Source organism: Cricetulus griseus (genome assembly GCF_003668045.3).
Source record: "Cricetulus griseus strain 17A/GY chromosome 1 unlocalized genomic scaffold, alternate assembly CriGri-PICRH-1.0 chr1_0, whole genome shotgun sequence".
NCBI lineage: Eukaryota > Metazoa > Chordata > Mammalia > Rodentia > Cricetidae > Cricetulus > Cricetulus griseus.
The window spans coordinates 166,613,014-166,631,013 of NW_023276806.1; positions in this window are offsets into that span (position 1 = coordinate 166,613,014).

The window sequence follows — 18,000 nt, forward strand, 5'->3', positions numbered from 1 at the left end:
TGCTTGTATACCTGGGAAAAGTGCTTAAGGACTAGACCACATATGGATATTTACCTTGGTATATGTGTGTATCACATGTGTACCTGGTACCTGCAGAAAAACTTCACTTTCCAGGGAACTGGAGGTACTACAGTCAGTTCTCAGTTCTGAGTCATCACATGGGTTCTGGGAACCAAGCAGTGTCCTCTGAAAAAGCAGCCAGTGGTCTTAACAGGTGAGTCATCTCTCTAGCATAGAAGTGTGTTTTTCCGTAGAGACATTATGGACGGCATACCACTCAACCATGATGCCCTATTTGCAATGACACTAGAAGGAATCAGGTTAGGGTAAACTTTCTGAACTGCAGAATATGAGGTAATACATGAGTCTAATTTTGTGTTTTGACATTTTAACATATAAGAAAAGCCTAAATATGGACAAATAAGTACAAATGAACAAGAAAAATTGTAAGAAATTACAATTTAAAATGGATAAGAACATATTGCTTCTATACATAATAATGAGGAGAGAAGATACTCATGCAAGCATTGTAGTAGCACCACAAGATACCCACGTGACATATGTGATAGAGAGGAGAGAAGAGAGACAGATAATGGATCTAGTGATACGTTTCAGACACATTGTGGGTGGATTATATACCATGCTTGGAAGTTTGTGGGTATGTGCTTTCTCTACACTGCCTATAAAGAATTCAAAGACTTAAAAAAACTAGAGTAACAGAATTAACTACACTTTCTAAAAAGACTAACCTACTTGTCCTGTAGACAATGGAACACAAGTAGATGATATACACGATGCCTTAGACTGGCTATTTGAAAGGTCTAAAATATGATAAAACACAAAGACACAATAAGGCCTGAGAATTCAGATAATATTCTTGAGAAAAAATTGAAAGATAATTAATTGCAATTTATAGTAAAATAGATCTATAGAATTATACATTTCAGCATATATGGTTGGGGAGCCCACACACAATATAGATAAAGGGCTAAGGAATGATGAAATGCATGACAGACTTATTCTCAGATAAATTTGTCAATAAAAATAAATAAATATTTATCAACATATGTGACCTTTTAATACATTCAAGCTAACATATAACTGACATACTAAGTTAAAAATTTAGACTATAAAATAAACTCATACTTTTTATAATATTGATACAAATTATATCATTATCATCTCTAATTATAAACTACGGAATATTTCCAGAAACAATTCATTCTAATCTTTACCAAATGAAAACTGTATAAAAGTTATTTTTATACTTTGAAAATTTGAAAACATTTAAAAGCTTTATTAGACTATAAACATTTGTGATTGACTTGAAGAAATTTGCTATTTCCCTTTATAGATTGTTCTGATGAAAAGTCTATTTCTCACATCTCAGAAAAAAAGAAAGAATACTTCAATACATTGTCAACACATAGAAAATGTTTTGTCTGTTGTCATTTTATATGTAGGTATCATGAAAAATAATATATAATCACTAAATAAAACATTGAGAAAATGCAGTTTGAAATCATTTGGGAACTCATTAAAAACATCAATTTCTAATTTCGTATATGGAAACTAAATGAGGATATTTTTGCTAGATGAGCAAAGAGATATTTTGGCTTGACTTATTGGAGATATCAAATTCTTTAGTCAAATTATAACTTTTTTGAAGAAAATCATATGCTACATTCAGCTGGTTTTTATGGTGTTCATGTCTCTATAATTAAAATTAGTATGCCCTGTATGTTTTGTTCATTATACTAACTAGTGTGTCAACTTGAATGAGCTAAAAAGTAATTAGATTCATGGTAAAAAAATATTCCTGATGGTTTCTTATTAATTTTGGTGAGTTAATAGATTGAAGAAATGAGATCACTTTCCCTAGACAAATAGATATCATCAAACTACTCATTGAGGATCTTAAAAAACAAAACTCTCTCTTCTAGAACTAAGGCACACAGCTTCTTTTCTCCTTCATTTCTGTCAGCAGCCCTGACTAAGATATGCTTTTTTGAATATAAACATAAAAAATGTGTTTATATCTCTCTTCTAATTAATTTAGAATTTAATAAATACCTGTTCTGTGGTAAAGACCTGATTGGAGAGCTGAATAGCACATGCCATTTCACTTAACAAAAAATATTTCAAAGAACCATGGAGCTAAATGAATACTGCTAGTTAGTGAACAGAAAGAAACTCTCCATTCTTGAGTGACTGTGGTACCCAGTGGCATGATGAAAGGCATGGAGACTGCAGAAATAGTCTATTGTGTCACGTTCATCTTGCCAATTTTAGCCCATGCAGAAGACAAGTGGATCTTGGAAAATGACAGTGGATTTTGACAGTCACCGTACCTATGCTATCAGACAGAAATTCATTTGTTGAATAAATTTTCTCATGCACTACTCCATAGCATATAGCTGTTGATCTGGAAATTGTTTGTTTCCTGATAGGAAAAAGAGTAACAGAGGAGTTTGCATTTAAAGGCAAGGGCATGAATGTACCTTCATTGTCATACCTCATCAAACACCTGCCCTCTGCCACAATTTAATTAAAAGGAATCTTATTTGATTTCCATTCCAAAATATGTAACACTGGTTCATCAAATTGATGACATTATGATTGTTGAACCTAGTGAAATAGAAATGACAATTGTAGAATTTTTTAGGAAGATATTTACATGAAGGAATCTAGAAAATAATTTGAGTAAATATTCAGAAACTTCTTTTAAATTTTGGTTGCCCAATGGTGTGGTAGTGTAGTCTACACAGAGGTTTTTCTCTCCCACCTCATTCCACAGCCACTTTTAAATAATTACTCAGAGACTTATATTAATTGTTAATGCTAAATTAATAGCTCAGGCTTATTAATAGCTAACACATTTAAATTAACCCATATTTTGAGCTGGGAGAAAGAGAGGGGGAGAAGAGGAAGGGAGAGGAAGACATGGGGGAGCAGGAAGGCTGAGTTGGCGAAAGAATAGAGGAAAGCAGGATGACAGATACCATTATAGATGGAGCCATTGTAGGTTTGAGGAGCGATCTGGCACTAGGGAGATTTCCAGAGATCTACAAGGATGACACCAACTGGCAATCTAAGCAACAGTGGAGAGGCTACCTTAAATGCCCTTTCCTGATAATGAGATTGATGACTACCTTATATGCCAATCTAGAGCCTTCAGCCAGTGGCTGATGGAAGCAGAGGCAGACACCCATAGCTGAACACTGAACTGAAATCCTGGAACCCAGTTGCAGAAAGGGAGAAGTGATGAATAAAGGGGTCAAGATTGGGCTGGTGAAACCCACAGAAATAGCTGACCTGAACAAGGGTTAGCTCATGGACACCAGACTGATAGCTGAGAGGCCAGCATGGGACTGTTCCAGACCCCTAAACATGGGTGTCAGTGAGGAGGCCTTGGAAATTTATCAGGCCTCTGGTAGTAGATCAGTATTATCCCTTGTGTATGAATGAACTTTGGGAGGCCACTCCATGTTTAGTGATACTCTCTCTGCCTGGACACATGGGAGAGGGCCTAGGCCCTGCTGTATGGATGATATGACAGATTTTGGGGATCCCCATGGAGGGCCTCAACCTTCCTGGGGAACAGAGGGGCATGGGGTGTGGGGACTGGTGGTGGCAGGGGAGGAGTGGAAGGAGAGGAAACTGAGATTGACATGTAAAGTAGGCTTCTTGTGTGTGAAGTGTTGATAACAGCTATGGATGCCATTTGTAGATGAGGCCAGGCCAATGCAGGCAGATTTCAGTACAAGACTTCAGGATTCAGAACAAGTCTGTCATCATCAAAAGATTAATATATTATTATTTTTATTCTAAAATTTTTTGAATTACATATGTGAGTACCTTATTTCCATAATTTCTACCTTCCCTTTCTGTCTGTCTTCTCCCATGTCCCCTACAAACTCTTCTTCAGAAATGGTTGTGCCTGTCTTTGGGATTTGATTATGGGTCAGAAAGTTTTAGTGTGACTTTACCTGCCCTTCATGAGCTGATTATTTGGTTTCAGAAGCCATAACACTGGATACATATAGCACTATTTCATTAATCAATAGCTGTAGGTAGCAGATTCATGCTTGGCAAAATGAAGGTACTGAGAGTGTAAGTTAACTATCTGAAGAAGTTCCTCTGACTCCCATGGTTCCTTCTCCACTTTTACTGCCTCATCTTTCTCATTTGGATGAAGTGTCTCATGGAGAATTCCTGATTAATATCTAGGAGAAGAAAAGCATCTACTGGTTTTGATTGCATCTACTCAATATACACATATCATCCCAAATCAGACAGCTGTAGCACTATGGTCATTCTACAGGAAGAGCCTGAAGGACAGTAATAGAGGGAAATGCTCTCACTGATTGGAATCTCAAGGAAAAGTTATCAGACATGTCACATACTATTATGCTCTTTATTTAACCATTTAGCTGAAATATCATGAACATAGAAAAAATGTGGTTGGAAAGTTATTCAAAAAATTTTAAGGAAGAAGTAACATTTATGAAATAAAGATGACATATGAATGAAACATGAGACAACAGGATGTTAGCAAAATAGTAAGCTCATCAGAAAAAAATATATAATAGTTGACTGGATAATTCTGAGTTTACCAATAAGTCCATTTCCCCTGTCAAATCCATCACAGACTTACTGATTTATGAGCAAAGTGGCAATGGTGGCAGGAATGCAAATTAAGTATATACACAGTATCATATAATCTATTTACCAAAGCTAACCTGATTATGGCCATTAGTAAATGTCTTATTAAAAGCAAAATGCCAACACTAAATCCTAACATGGCATTATCTCTCAACTCAGCAATTGGTCTGTACAATATGTTTCTTCCATCATGTAAGAGACAATATTTGGTCCATACTGTAAAAGACACTTTGTATTTTCCTTTTCTATACACACTTCTGCACAAGCTACCATCTGTGGATTTATACAATGGATTATCCATAAACAGAGTGTACAGCACAGCACAACACCACAGATCTTAGTTGGTACCTTACCGTCTTGAAGCAGAGAGTTTAGTGGAATTACGAAATGTGCTTTGGAGATTCAATACCAGTGCTATTACATTGAAGGACTGAGACAACATTGAATTGAAAGGCATACATGTTCTGAACTAGTATCCTGTATGTGATACTCTTTTACCTGTCAGAATTTTTAAAATTAACAATTGTAGCCAATCATTTTACCACGCCAAGTCTCAGTTTCCTCTAATGTAACTCACTGCCCTGTGTTTTTCACCCATGATTGAGAATCAAAGTAGTGTGTCAATTTTATGGTAAAAATTATATAATCACCAAATCTTACTTGGTACTCCTAATTATAAAAGGCATACATTTAGAGTGATAAATTTTTAAAACAATGATTTGTAATATATGTTCCTTGTGCCAATGTAGAATAACATTTTGTTATATAGTGACTTTCATATATGTTTAACAAATAGCTATTACACTAAACAAAAGAAGAGAATCAATAGCTTAATGCTTCAAGGAGCCAAGTATAAAACTGTGGCAGTTGGATCATTCACTGCTACCTCTAGTTATTGTGCTGGCTCACCAATTCATTTCCTAAGATACACTTATTCCTGTGACTATGTAGTATCCTGTCTATAAGTTTTCATCAGGAAGGAGGGATCTGAAACACGATGGTTCCATTGAGCTGCAGGCTAAGTCTGGCATATTGAAACATTGGTTTCTTGTGACTCTAAGTGAACAGATGAGGAAGGCATCACTATGGCCACTGGGATGGAAGACTCTGACTATGAAAACACAACATTACAATTCTTAGTAGACTCCTTCTCTCCCTCTCTGAGTCCCTCCCTCCCTCATCTTCCTTTCTCCCTTCCTCCCTTCCTTCCTTTCTCCCTCCCTCCCTCCCTCCCTCCTTCCCTCCCTCCTCCCCCCTCCCTCCCTCTCCCTCCCTCCTCCCTCCTTCCCACCCTTCCTCCCTCCCTTTCTTCTCTTTCTTTCTTTCTTTCTTTCTTTCTTTCTTTCTTTCTTTCCTGCTTTCCTGAAACTCTCTGCAGACCAGGCTGACCTCGAACTGCCTGCATTTGTCTCTCAAATGTTGGGATTAAAGGCATGTGTCACCACTACCCTAGACTATCAGGAATCACTGACCAAATTTTAAATTAATCCCAATAAAAAGGAGTGAATAAAATCTATTCAGAAAAAATATATTTTCTTGTGCTTATAAGTGAATCATTGACTTGACTTTAGTATAATACTTTCAAAAGCTCATATAAAACACAGTTTCCTACTTAAAATTAACAATTTTAAAACCAGTGGATATCTTATAAATTAATTAACTCAATCCCCATCTGCACACTCAACTTTTCAGATACATGGCTTATTAAACATCATACAAGGTACTTTGAGATGAAAATTGGTATCCCTATTCCAGTACATATAAGCATATTTTATGATTTTAATGTGAGTATTTTGATTACATATTCACATTGAAATTATAAATGTACAAAAGCTGTCTTCAAATGTTACCATTTGCGGCGCATGGATATTCCAATTGTCCTGTTTTATTCAGAAGAAATTCCAGGATAATAATTTAATGTATAATTATGTTTTATAAATAACTGTCATTGGGGCATTGTTACATTTTCTCTATCAAGAATATTAAGAATAAAGAACTCCTGTGATTTCTATGACTTACCTTGGGGTGAATTAATTACATATTCTTTCTGAGATCTGTTAAACATTTAGTATAACTGTCTTCAGTCTTTGGGTTTACTTCTTAAATAAAAAAAAATCTACCTTTAATGGAAATCAAACTAGATTTCATATCTCTTTAGGCTTGAGAATAATTAAATGTGAAATATTGCTTTTGCACATTACAAGATATTAGATGCCAAATGTCACAAGTAATTGTTTTTGTGTCATTTTCACCATGGGTTTTAATCTACTTTCTGATTTTATCTGTTCTCTCTAATTATATTTATCCTTCTTTCAATACACTTATTCACTAGTGTATTCTTATATTTTGAGAAACTGAAGCTTTTTGTCTACGATGTCATGCTCAGTCTTTGTGAAAATAAACCCAATGTTACTCAAAGACAGAAATCAATTGCAAGTTACAACCACAAATATCTAATCAAACATGGCTTTCACATCACTGCTCACTCCACTATTCAGTGAGAAAGTCCATGTCAATAACATGACATTGCTCTACAAAGAAATCACTTTCACCCTTTTTTATAAAAGAAATATTTTTGTGTTTGTATTTGTGTGTCACGTTAAGTGGGCATCATGTGTGTGAGGACCAATTGTTACATTCACGTGGTGTGGAACCCCTTGTTCCAGTCTTCAGCTTCTGCATGGTTTAAGACAGGGTCTCTCTGTTGTTCACCACTGTATAGAACATGCTGGATTTCCTGTCGTGGCCTGGCATGTCTCAGCCCCAAAACATGGTAGCCACGAAGTTCTGCCTGAGTCGGGGAGCATGGACTTGGAAATTCCTAGCAACCCAATGGCGATAAAGACCAGATGCAGGCATCTTGTTATCTTTAGAGAGCTCTCAATTCCATGCTACAAAACTGGTGTCTCTCCTTTATTCAGCATCTTCCTGGCTACTTTCTAACTGTGCTTTCTTGACCACGAGACCATTTCTGTCCCATCACCCTAGACCCTATCAGCAGATCTCTCAACCATCTCTTCTCCTCTGGACCTCTCCACAGATATTTCCTAATCCTCTGTCCTCACTCTCCATGGTGCCCTGCTGCAGGCCTATTCAAATGCTAGTTCTGTAGAGATGCAAAACTAGGGGACATTCTCCACTGAGGTTATGCCTTTCAACAGCGAATCAGCTAGCATCTGCAGTACAGTGCAGACCAGAGCTCCAGAGGCTTGGACCCCCCGAGAAATTCTCTAATGGAAGTTTACTCAGCTCCTGACAATTTCCCACAATGTTCCAGAGATTTTCTGTCTGCATTGTAGATGTATACTGCTGCACCTGGCATGAATATGGGTTCTGGGGATCAAAATCATGTTCTCCTGCTTGCATATCCATATCTTTGGTTTCCCTGGTGCTATATTTGTTAGACCCCCAGAAAACTCAGGCCTCCGAGATCCTAGCACAGGACCTCGGTCAACCCAATCACCAGGCAGGTTCGAGAGCTTGATGCAAACTGCATGAGGCTTTATTTATTTATTTATTTTTTTAACGAGCTAACCCCATGTTAGCACGGGTCTTTCACCCACCCGCCATGGTGGATGGCTAGCAAAGACAGCTTGAACCGGCTGCAGAGAGATCTTGTAGGGCAGCATAAGGGGAGTGTCTAGGGGTATGCACAGGTTCAGGATTGATGTGCCTCTGGGCTTGGAGGGCTTGCCCTGTGTTGATTGGCCAACTGGTTGTTATGGCCCATAGGCCCTCCCAAGGTGGTTGCTATGTTCTGTGTGTCATTGCTGTGCACTTGTCCATAAAGCACACCCACAGCTGCAAAGCATAGCGCCACCAGCTAACTTCTGATTGGTTCCTTGCCACGAGGCAGGCATTTGACTTCTAGTGACTAGGACAAGGTCAGACAAGTACGTGTTCAGCTGTAATGGCTACCAAAATGGCGAACTGGTCCCTTCATATTAATACTGAAATACAGACAATCCTTACTATTAGGAAACATTCAAGTCATGGAGTTCTCACTAGCCTGATTTTACTTATTTTCATATAGTAATATAAATTGTTCTCTAAAGTGCATGTGAGGACCCTGAAGCAAGAATAATAAAAACCCAGAGTTAGATATTAGAATTAAAGGTGAAGATCAGAGAATCAAAGAGGTCAGCCTCTAGCTCTTACCTCTTCCACAGACTCAATAGGTGATCCTAACTCCATGAATCCTCAGACTGCAATGCTCTCCACCAAACCTCAGACTGCCTACTGCCTAAACTGCTCTGTCTTCTCCTGCCTTAAATGCCTTTCTAGTGATGGGATTAAAGGTGTGTCATCCCAAGTTCTGGGATCAAAGATGTAACCTCTGTTTCTCTTTTAGACGGATTCTCTCTCCTTGTAGCCCAAGGTGACCTTGAACTCACAGAGATCCATTTGCCTCTCTCTCCTGAGTTCTGGAATTAAAGGTGTGGCTTCCGCTCCCTGTCCTCAATGGGTAATTAGTGGCTTAGGTGTGTAGCTAATTAGTGGCTTAGTGTTTGTGTGGCTAAATAGTGACTTAGCTCTGCACTCTGATCTTCGGGCAAGATTTATTAGATCATAAAGAAAATATTACCACAGGACCCTGATATATTATTCACATATATGTTTAGTAATTGTGAAAGTTAATATGATTTAACAAAATTCTTCTCAAGATTTTCTCCTTTTTCTGTGCTAGGAGATATTTATTATGGTATAGTTAGCTATTCTCAAACTAGAATCCTGTGATAGATGAGATTGTGCACATTGAGATTGTGCACATCTTTTTTTTTTTTTGTTTTTTGTTTTTTTGTTTTTTTTTTGAGACAGGGTTTCTCTGTGTAGCTTTGGAACCTCTCCTGGCACTCACTCTGGCGACCAGGCTGGCCTCAACCTCACAGAGATCCACCTGCCTCTGCCTCCTGAGTGCTGGGATTAAAGACGTATGCCACCAAAGCCCGCCCGAGATTGTGCACATCTTAAGAGAAATTATTTGTTATTTTTTTCTCTGAAGTTATATGTTCTAGAAGACATTGGTAGTTAATGACAAACAAAATCATTGCCCCTCTTCTTTTTAAATCTGAAGCAGGAAAATTGGATTTAATCCTCTTCTCTGTCCTTGGAAAATTCCATGGGATCCTGGGTGTGGGAAATCACTGTTAGAATTGTTAAGCTGAGTTGTGTAGTTCTGAATGATTCCAAATTTCATGGGGACTTCTCTCACAAATTCCTCATCAGTTTCAACATCTGATAAACCCATGCAGTGCCTTCTTCAAGTTGGCTGTGGTGTCACTCCATCAAGCTCAACACTTTGAGATAACTCGGAGATGTGGTATGATGGACCTCTAGAGCCATGCGATTCACTAAATGTAATGAGTCCTAACAAACAGGTAGGAGTATTCCCAAACATTTGCAGAAGCTGTACATTACATGTTGTTAACAATATCATAGGCGTCAACAATAGCAGAAACCAAGTATAGTGTATGGTTGTGATCCTGCATTTTGGAGGCAAGGCAAGAGGCTCTGACCAAGATGTGGTTCCATTTCCTGCTGAAAAAATTATACTGTGGATACAAATCAAATAAAAAAGCATCTAGTAATGAGGTAAAGCTTTGAGTAGGGGTGTCACACTTTTAACATGTGTATCATTTTATTGGTTTTATATTTATAATTATTTCTGATTACTTATAATTATTTAAAATTATTTTATAACTATTTTCTGAATAAACAATAACTTTTTTGAAAATAAAGCAAATAAAATGAGTATTTTGTATTAGGCAGTGATGGACAAGTTCATTCATTATTCAAGTTCCAATATCAGTGAAAAAATTTGAGAGGCTAGACAAATTGGAGGAAATGGGTATTCAGTTATTCTTATTTTAGGAAGAAATGTTAATTTGCATTGCTTTATAACAGTAAAGGTTAAAGAAAGGAATTATTAAAAATTATGTAAGGTTGAGCATCAAGCATTCTTTCTGGTTTTAACAGTGGGATGTGTAAATTTATTACTCAGATAAAACTCTTGGAAACCTTTATCCATCTGTTGCTTTTGACTATTTTTTCATCCTTTCACACAATTATTCTTCAAATATTATTTTCACCACTGTGTCTCCTTTCTCCCTCCCACGTGATATTGATGGTTCTATTGCCAGCATCAGGCAGTCTCTTGCTTGAACTACATTCTTTTCTTTGCTTGGGATGCTACTACTAGAATTGCTTCTTCTCTTACTATGTTATCTGTTTCTCTTACATAGGCTTTGATGCCTTTCTTTCCACCTGCTTTACCACAAGGAGATACACCAATAATCACCGAGCCTTTGCTATATTAGCAGTACTCTTCGGATGCTTCATTTTTTTCCCAAAAATTTATGCTTTCTATAAAGGATCACATCTGTTTATCAGCATTTTCAAAATCTCAGTGCATGTTTCTGGAAAGTGCACTGACAGAGGTGCATTATTTGAGCATAACATGCAGAGACTTGGCATTCTTTGTTCTTTCTGTAGGTTTTTTCTTCCTCAAATAGCCTATTGCTTACTATCTCCTGTTTAGCAAGTTGCTCTTTATTGAATGGCTATTTGAATTAACAAGATGACCAAGCAAGTAAAAAGAACATATGTGTCTGTGTGTCAATATTTTTGTGTGATTACTGCATTATGGTATTTTTGTTGGATGATCCTGAGAAAACAAATAAATCACACATCATTCCACACTTACACCATAGAATTTTCTTTTGATCTCTAGTACCCTTATCATAACTCAGAAAGGTTTGTGTGGTGGTTTAAAGAAAATGGCCTCCAAAGGGAGTGGTGCTATTGGGAGGGTGTGTTGGAGGATCTGTGTCACTGTGGGGTCAGGCTTTGAGGTTTCTTCTTTTTCAAGCTTCACTCAGTGTGACTGTCAGTTGACTTCCTGCTGCCTTCTTGTCAAGAGCTAGCACTCATAGCTCCAGTACACACCTGGCTGTAAGCCACCATACTCCCCATCATGATGAAAATGGACTAAATCTCTGAGCTATAAGCATGCCACACCAATTAAATGTTTGCTTTATAAGAGTTGCCATGATCATGATGTCTCATCACATCAGTAAAATTCCAAACTAAGACAGTTTGTAATCATTTTAAATAATGTCTCCTAATTTTTCAAAACATGTAGTATGTCAGATTGCTTCTTGCTGTAGCAACACATTTCTAGAACAGTATGTAGCAGATATCAGTTGTTCAATAGATATTTATAATTAATTATTATTCTAACAAATAGCTAGTATTTAAATCAATACCAAGTTTAGTTAGAATCAGTTTTCAACATATTTGGAATGTAAATATAAGAAACATCTTATGTTCCTACTTTCAAATTTAAATCAGCTGACAATCATATCTTATTTCTGAAACTCAATTTCTTTTATTTCAGCAGATAATTACTATTTAAAATATAGAGCAATAGAGTACATCTAAATGTTTTAAAGTAGAGTTAAAAATACTTTACATTAAAGCATTTCTTTTCCTTTCATTAGAGCACAATACCTTCTTAAAATTAAATTTAAAATTAGTCAAGCAAATTAACAAGAATTTATATCCAGAATGGTCCAGTTGTTTCATATTTAATTCTAAGTTATATTTCAAGAAAATGATTTTAATGCTGCCTCTGAGAGCTCCTCTGTTGAAATTAGCTTTAAAACCAAGTAGACACTATTGCATCAATCAAAAAGACTCCAGGACTCATAATTAGAACAATTTATTTTCTTTTTATAACATAGTTTTCTCCTTCACTTCATAAAATCATGGGGGTGGTATTCCAACCAAAATACCATAATGCAGTAATCACACAAAAATATTGACACATAGACACATCTGTTCTTTTCACTTGCTATGTAGGATAAAACATTTTTCAGATTTTTCTTTTTTTTTTTAAATGAAAGGCTTTTAAGATATTTTTTCTTTGACATTTTTGAGGAAATTTCAATGTGATGTTAACACTGTAAGATTTTTCAAAATCTAGTCTTGTTAAATTGGTAAAACTAATATTTAAAAAAGATGAACAAAAAGATAACCACTTTTAGAGGAAATCTGACATTTCATTTGTCAAATAACAAAGCATTGTACTCTCTAAACTCTTACAAATCTATCTCCTTATGTGTTCAAATTGAATACTTAGAAATGGCTTCTGGATGTCTATGTTCAGAAAGGAAAATAATGTATATTGAATTATTGTTGTTATGGCTATTATTTTTCATAGATACTATTCTCTTTCTCTATGTATATATAAAAGAAGCATATATACACATATATATTATCATTGGATGAAAAAGACATCTTGAGGATTTAATAAGTAAGCATCCACTATTATTTTTGTTATACCCTTATTTTATTTATGGAATTAAAGTTCAGTGTTTTTTGGGATTGAGTCAAATTTATCCTGACTTTAAATCCTGTAGATTGAGCATCAGACTGCTATTTCAGTGCATCATAATTATTATGATCATTTGGCTATTCATTCACTGAAACATATTTATAAATTCTTGTTCCTTAAGTATAGAGGGGAATCCAAACAATAAAATTTCAACAACATGGAGGGAGTAATCAGAGCAGGTATCTGAAACCCTGTGGTTCAGAGTCAAGGAATTTTGTATTGTAAAGTTCAGGTGATTGGAAATCACACTCTGTCTCACTGCTCATTATTTCCCATTGCAAACTCACACAACACTTGATGGTTATTCCATTTTATAAAACATATTATGTACTACTTTAAAGGATTTTATTGATTTGAAAATGCGTCTTATGATAGGAATAGTTTTCATCTTCATTTTCTTTCTATATTTTCCCTTGTTAATTTTTTACTCTCATATTAACAATTATTTCCGGGTAAGTCCAATCATTTCAATTTGTGGCACAAATTATCTATAAAGTTCATGTGGGGAACTGCTTAATTGAGTAAAAGAAAATGTAAATTTAAAATCTGGAAGCCAGCAATGACCACTATGGCACCATGACCCTAAGGACTCACTAGTGGCATACAAACCCTGGTGGTAAGGTAACAATAATGCTCTGATTGGACCTAAGACCCACTCAGTACTGGTACTGGAATTTTAGCCAATGCCCCAGGTTTAATGTATTCATGGATCTTGGAGAAGAATTTACAACTAATATTTTACTAAAGCACCATAATCCCTAACTCCATACTGAATGTTTGTTCTTGTCTTAGTTAGGGCTTTTTATTGCTGCAAAGAGGTGCCATGACTATGGTAACTCTTATAAATGAAAACATTTGATTGGTGTGGTTTGTTTACAGTTTCAGAGGTTCAGTTCATTATCATCATGGCAGGGAGCATGGCAGCATGCAGGCAGACATTGTACTAGATAAGTAGCTATGGTCCTGCATCTGGTAGGCAACAGGAAGTAGGGTGAGACACTGAGCAATATCCTGAGCATAGGAAACCTCAAAGCCTGCCCCACAGTGACACACTTTCCCCAACAAGACCATACCCACACCAACAAAGCCACACATCCTAATAGAGTCATTGTGATCAGATTATGGGGGCCAATTACATTCAAACTACTACAGTCCTTACACTCATAAATATAAGTGTAGTCTTCAGCCTTCATCAAGGAAACTTCTCTTTGCAACAAATGGAGACCAGTACAGAAAATGTAACCAATCAAAATGCAGAATTCTGGAACACTGTCCCAAAAGTTTTATCTATGAAAGGACTCCTATACCTAAGACTCTGGGGCCGTTACATAAGAGGGACCAGAAAGATTGCAAAAGCTAAAGGATCAAGGGGGTTTTCTGTGAGATTGTCTCCTAGGAATGTCAGGAGCCACACCCACTAAGTCTTACCAACCTGCCTGCCTAAACATGGTCTGAATAAGTCAACAATAGGCATGCTAAGGTGATCAGATTATGGGGAAACTCACCAGGCCTTCAGCTCAGACAAAGAACTATAGAAAACTATGGAAGGCTGAGAGTGGGAGAAATAGTCTTCTGCAGGAATGCACCTTATTGAATATTGCTTATTCAATATCAAATGATGAGCCAAAAAACAAATGCGCAAGCAACATTTTACAGATTTAGCAGCTAGTATTTAGTAATATACATGTATATACATACACACATGTGCACTTAACAGCAAATAGTGTAAAAAGAGGCTGTGGATTTGAAAAGAAACAAGGAGGGTATATGGAAGTATTTGAGGGAAGGAAGGGAGAGCTGATATAATTATATTGAATTATTTTTCTCAACAAATAAAAAAGTAATTAAAAAAGCAATTAACAGCCATATTGGAAAAAAAAAAGCAAATGTACTCAGGCCCAGAACCAGGACTATGAGTTGACCCACTTCAACATCCACCAAATTTATTAACAGTTGGAGCATGTGAAGGAGATGAACCTACAGATCAAAACGAGAGGAACTCTATGACACAGGATGACAGTATATCCAAGAGCAGCCTCAGTGAGAGTCCAATATTGGTCAGGTAGCAGAAACTACGGGCCTCAAGCCAGACCAATGACTCAAGGCAATGGACATTTGCTAGTGTGGTAGAATAGTATTTTCAGGTGTATGTGTGTGTGTGATGGGGGAAGTGCTTCTGTGTATGTGTTTGTCTTTTTGGATGATAAATAAAGTACTGTTTGGCCAATGAGGCAGCAAGTTAGGCTGGACTAGGAGTCAAAGAGGATTCTGGGAAATGTAGTAAAGAAGTGATGATCCAGGCAGTAAGTGACATAGCAGGGAGATTTGTATAAACGAGGGCAAGAAGGAAGCGGGCCCCTTCTCTCTTCCTCCAGAGTCACCATGTGAGCCGTGGAAGACAGGATGCTTGCTATTGGTGTCCAATAGGATAAATCTTATAAAATATATAGATTTATGAAAATTAAGGCTGAACTAGCACATGAGCAATCCTAGTCTTTGGCCAAGCAGCATTTGTACCTAATATAAGTCTCTGTATATTATTTTGGCCACCCATGTGGTGGGCAGAACTCAAGAGGGTGGTGGAACGATTTATTGTAAGAGTGCGTGTGTGTGTGTGTGTGTGTGTGTGTGTGTGTGTGTGTGTGTGTGCATGTGCGCACATGTTGTTTGTTTGTTTGCTTACAGTGCATTTGTTTAACTCTGTGAAGCTGTGTTACTCTGCCTGTCTAAACACCTGGTGGTCCTAATAAAGAGATGAACTGCCAATAACTAGGCACGAGCAAGGAGAGGTGGGACTGACAGGCAGAGGTATAAATAGAAGGAGAAACAAGGAAGGGGAGAACAATGAGAGAACAAATGGAGGAGAAAGACAGGGGCCAGCCACCCTGCCACCCAGACACCCAGACACCCAGACACCCAGCCAGTGACTGAGTAAAAAGGAAAGTGAGATACATAGAGGTAAGAAAGGTAAAAGCAGAGGGAAAAGGTAGATGCATTAACTTAAGAAAAGAAAAGCTGGCTAGAAATAAGCCAAGTTAAGGCCAGGCACTCATAACTAAGAATAAGCCTCCATGTGCAAGTTATCTGGGAACTGGGTGGTGGGCACCCCCAAAAGATTAAAGAGCCAAAAGAGTGGGAGCAAAAACATCATTCAGTATGCTGGTAAAGATGAATAGACTAAAGGATAAACTGTGTCTCAACCATCCACACCACTGCTTCCAGGTCAAGATTCTTCTTCTTTTTTGTTGTTTTCTTTGTTTTTTGGGGGGGGTTCTATTAAATTTTAGTTTAGTTTTGGGGGAAAGGATGCAAAGGCAGAGCGCAGATGAGAGAGGATGTGGATATAAGTGGGATGAGAATGCATGATGTGAAATTAACAAAGAATCAATAAAAGAATTAAAAAACAAATGTAGAAATGTCAAAACTAAATTAAAATTTAAAAGCAAATGCAAAATAACAGAACTGTATTAAAATTCAACAGGCAATTGTGAAGAAAAGAAACAGGAATGATAATAGTGAATTATTTTCTTAGGGATAATTGGATCCAATGTGAATGTCAGCTCAATATTTTAAACTGTCTTTAAGCCTTAGATATTATCTAGCCCAATTATTTTGTGGTTGAGGAAATTTAGGATTAAATTGGTTAAGGAACTTTCCAAATTCAGGTTTAGAGACCTGAGAGATCCTTTTCTGATTTTCCTAGGGTCACATACCTTTGTGTGGTAAATTGAGTACTTGCATTCAATATACTGCATAATTTATTTTGAGTCAAAGCCTAAAATCATAAGATAAATAAGAAAAATAGAACTCATATATTTCATTGATTTTCAACTGAAAATAACTTGTGCCCCGAATGTATTTGTTTACCGCTGAACTCACTTCTTATCTTCATGATTTGGAGAATAGGGAGCTATTTCAATCTACCGAGTGAAGGACAGGGATTCTGCCAAGCACCCTAACATGTGCAAGAAAGCTCACACAATGGTTAATTAGGTGACTCCAAATTTCAGTCGTGTCCCTTTTAATAGAAACTACAGAAATAAACCGACAAAACTAAACTTCAAATAATTGCTGAAAGAGAGAGAGTGAGTATGAATGCATATCTATTTCTATAAAAAAAAAGCGAAAACAGCATGCAGATAGCAATAAAGTCAGATACGCATGAGTTTCAGATTTCTGTAATCAGTGGGCCAGCAATCCAAAGTACTTGAAAAAAAATAGCATCTGTATTGAATACATAAGACTAGTTTCATGCCATTATTTTTTGGAACACTGTACTGTCACAGCTATTCAGATAGCATTTGCATTTTTATGAAACATAAGTAACACTGGGATAATGTAAAGCCTATGGAGCTATATGTATTGGTTATATGCAAATGCCATGCCATTTTATGTAAGGACTTGAATACACACAGATTCTGCTACTCATGAATGTCTCCACCTCCCACAGACATACAAGATTTCTGGATAAATACTGGATAGAGGAAAACTGGAAAAGGCATAATAAATAAGAAAGTGTACTCATTCTACTTGATGACAAAGAGTACTGCATCTGTGTAAATAAAGCTTTCTTCACTGCATAGTGCAGGTAAAATGCTACTAAGCAGCTTTGCTGGAGGAAAAGCACCACTTTAAAAATCACACTTTCATGTCATACTTGCCTTATAAGGGAGACCTGCACAGAAAAATGGAGTGTTCTTGAAAAACCCAATTATGTAGGAAATGTTACCACCTCTTAACAATCGAATTCCTTTGCTCTTTAGAGATAAACCTGTTTTATCATTTTTCTCTGTGTAGTGGTGTGTCTAGGTTTGAGTTTTAGAAAATTCTTTCAGGGGAAGTAAACACGCTTTTGAAGTCTCATTTTCATCAGATATAACTGCATGCATTCTAAAAGGCTTCATGGATGCTTCGAAGAATTAGAAGTAAATGATGAATCC